Source organism: Pelodiscus sinensis, chromosome 4 (genome assembly GCF_049634645.1).
Source record: "Pelodiscus sinensis isolate JC-2024 chromosome 4, ASM4963464v1, whole genome shotgun sequence".
Classification (NCBI taxonomy): Eukaryota; Metazoa; Chordata; order Testudines; family Trionychidae; genus Pelodiscus; species Pelodiscus sinensis.
In genome coordinates, this window is record NC_134714.1 from 77,779,383 (window position 1) to 77,782,957 (window position 3,575).

Here is a 3,575-nt window from a genome sequence, read left to right on the forward strand (position 1 = left end):
GGAGTGGAAAAAGATAAATGTATCACGAAAAATGAATCTCTGTAATGAGCATCATTGAGCTGACTTAGTATTACACTGTTCAATTATTTTAATTTGTGATATTAAACGAAAACCTAGAAGGAATGCAGACAATGGTAGTTAAACATTCAGCCCCAAATTGCATGTATAACTTATTTTTTATCAATAATACTTTTATTACATTTGTACGTTGAAAAAAGAAAACAGGAAAGTTCAACCATTATTATAAACTAACCACCTAGCATATAAAGACTTCACAGACAGACAGACAGACAGACAGATAGATATTAAACTAAGGCTAAATGTTGTCAAAAAGCTCCAAATCACAAAAACCTCAGCTGGTAATCAGGTTTTCTTTACAAAGTTAAAAATGAAGTTTTGGCGCAGATTCTTATTTTGCAGAAGGCATAGTCCTATATGTGTGAAGAGCAGAGGGAGGGGGTGTACAAACGTCGTTTTAACTCACTTTTGCCCCTCTTGGATTATGGACTCTGCCGATCATATGTTAGAACAGAAACCTCAAAGTATTGAGCACTATGGATACCCCTTCTCCCCTATATGATCCATCTTGACCCCAGTACAGGCATAAGCAGGGCACTCTGATGGAAAGCAGCATAGTTCCACTAATGCAATGCACTTCACAGTGTGTTTTGTATGCTCATTTAACAGAGAATGAGCATCTATTACAGTTCTCAGCTTTGGATCCTTATTTTATATAAATAGTTCTGGCTGTGCACTACAATACATTGTTTTAGCAAAGATGGCAAACTTTGCACTTACATCAGTCTAGCACTGCTCTACAGGCCTGTCTCCTTTATATGGTACTGGAGCAGAGCAGAGAGCTAGAATCAGCTTCCAGGTTTGTCAATATACAGTAAAACCTGTGTTATCCAGCACACTCGGGAATTAGGGCGTTCCAGTTATCTAAAAATTCCAGTTATCTGAGGGTTCCATCAACCTAGAAAATCAATGGGCAATAATAGTAAAACTCAAGTTTTTAATATTGGTAGTTTTGTAGTGTGAGGCAGTTGGTCTCCCATTTCTATTTTGAGTTAAAGATGATTAGTACTTCTTAAATAAAAAATTGTTAAGCCAATTATGGTAAACCAAGCCAGACCTGTGCGCCTGAAAATGTGACAATATTGTGGCTGGGGGCAATGCCAGTTAACAAAGTTTTCTGGTTAACAAAGTGCCGGATAACAAAAGGTTTCATTGTATTTGTTATTTTTTTCTAAATTAGTCACTAAACCTTTGCGTCTTAAAAGCAGTGAACACATGTAATATGTCACTACACCTCAGAAGAATGCAGACAACAGTAACATTGTAGCGATAGGCAAGATGAAGCACAGAAATGTTAATAAATCCTAAATTATGTGTCTATCTTCCGTACTGATAGGCAAGAAGACGCACATAAATGTTAATGAATCCTAAGTTATTTGTCTATTTTCTGAATTGAAACAAAAGGGCTTTATTCCGGAGGATCGCGCCAGTCTAGATGCTTTTTTCCGGCTTTTCCCCAAGCCGGAAAAAAAGCGGCGGACATGTTTATTTAAATCCCGTGGGGTATATTTAAATCCCCCGCGGATTTCCCTATTCCAAAGTTGGAAATTAGCATGGCTATTTCGGAATAGGGGCCAGTCTAGACGTAGCCCAAGAGAAACAAGAAGACTGATCTCCATTAAAATCCAAGTAATCAGCTCACCCTGTATATTTTTTTTTCTTTCAGAGCCTAATAGAAGGAAAGCAGAAGAGGAATCCAATTCACTGCATGATGCCAAGAATTTACTTTCATCATTGCGATCACTGATTTTGATAGCTCCTTTAAAAGGGCAGTATGCTTGAAAATATTCAAAGATCCATTTCACCATGAGAAATAATGAAAGATGGATCTGATACAGAAAAAAAAGAAAAAAATGGCCTGAATTCTAGGTACCAATCAGAAGATGGTCAGTAGTGGGCATGGAAGGCAGTAAGGTCTTTCATGTCATTCTGTTCTTCCTCTGAGCAGAGAGGTCACTGTATAGGTTCTCTATAATGTGTCAAAAGTAAATATTCACAGAGTACCATCTGCTCTTGTACTTGCATTTCTCTCTTCATCCCGGAATGTTTCCATAGCCAGATTTGAATTCCTCACAGAAATCATCATCAGAGTAGTGCTCAGAATGGACTGGACATTTCAGTTACTTGTGTCCAATTATGCACTGGTTCAACATTATATCCATTTAAAAGGGCAAAGAGAGCCAGGAGAAGATAGAGAGGGCACAAATTAAAATAAGATACAGTACTTAAACTTACAATACATTCACATAAAAATATTTTAGGAAGTTCCTAATAAGTCTAAATCCACCAAATCAATTTCTGGTTAATTATTTTTTCCATTCTAGTGAATCAAAAGACAACATGCCTCACATCTTTGTTAGTTACCACTTGACCTGGGTTTTAAATATTCCTCATAAGTGGCTCCCATTTCTTATCACTCTTTGAATTTCCTATAGTTTCTGACATCTATATATAGAGAGAGATTGATTTAATTTCTTGTAGATAGTATCCCCTGTTCCTGTGAAATCTTTGGTACCATGGACATTCTCTCCCCATCATCTGAGAACAAGTTACTCAGAGTTACTCAACATTATTGTTTGAAACTCTTGGTTTCACCATATGATGGACAACAAGGCTTTATAGTCCCAGGCAGCGGTTCTCATTCCCTAGTCTGGGGGCCCCTAGTGGTTCACAAGGCCTTTCCTTATCGCTGTGCACAATGAAACTTCATGGGAACCAAGCAATGGGTTGGTAGTAAAGATGTACTCTGCAGAAATCTCCCTATTTCTTATGAGATGATCTGCAGCATGATGGAGCTCATCTCAGGAATATTAAACAAGATTAAGCTGCACTGAAGCAAATCAAATGGGAAAAAAATATAAGTTTAACAGTCTACATTTTCTTCTGAAAAGAGACTGGTTTTGACAAAAGGTTACAACTGACAAGTTAAGTTGACTAAGATTCAGAGTGCCTAGTGGTAAGATAAGTGATTCATTTAAAGGAGTAAATTTGATAAAAGTCACATGTATGTTGCTTGCACGGAATGAAAGAAAAATAACAACAGATACTAATTTAGTCTGTAAAATAAGAATGATAGAAAATCATGTCAGGTCTCCGCCCCCATTCAGGCTGAATCTTGTTCACTGTCCTATAATAGGAGCTAATCATAGAGTCAGACTTTTATTTTGAAGAACAGGTTATTAGATTTACAGGGTCATGTCCTTTGTTCTGTTAAATGATGAATTTCTTGTTCTGAATTTGCAAGATATTATATATTTCAGACCAATGGATAGTTTTTATTATCTATTGTGTTACCTGTACATTTAGACAATCTGAAAATCTGGGATTGGTGGAGGGGGAGAGGAGTTGCTAGGGAAATAACTTGTGAATCTGCTTCTGCCTATTATAGCTTTCACAGAAAGAACAGGTCACAACTGATACACTTGACCTGCTACACCGTGTTCAATACATCAAAAAATATCTGTGGAAACAACCAGATGGAGAGAGCCTTCAACTTC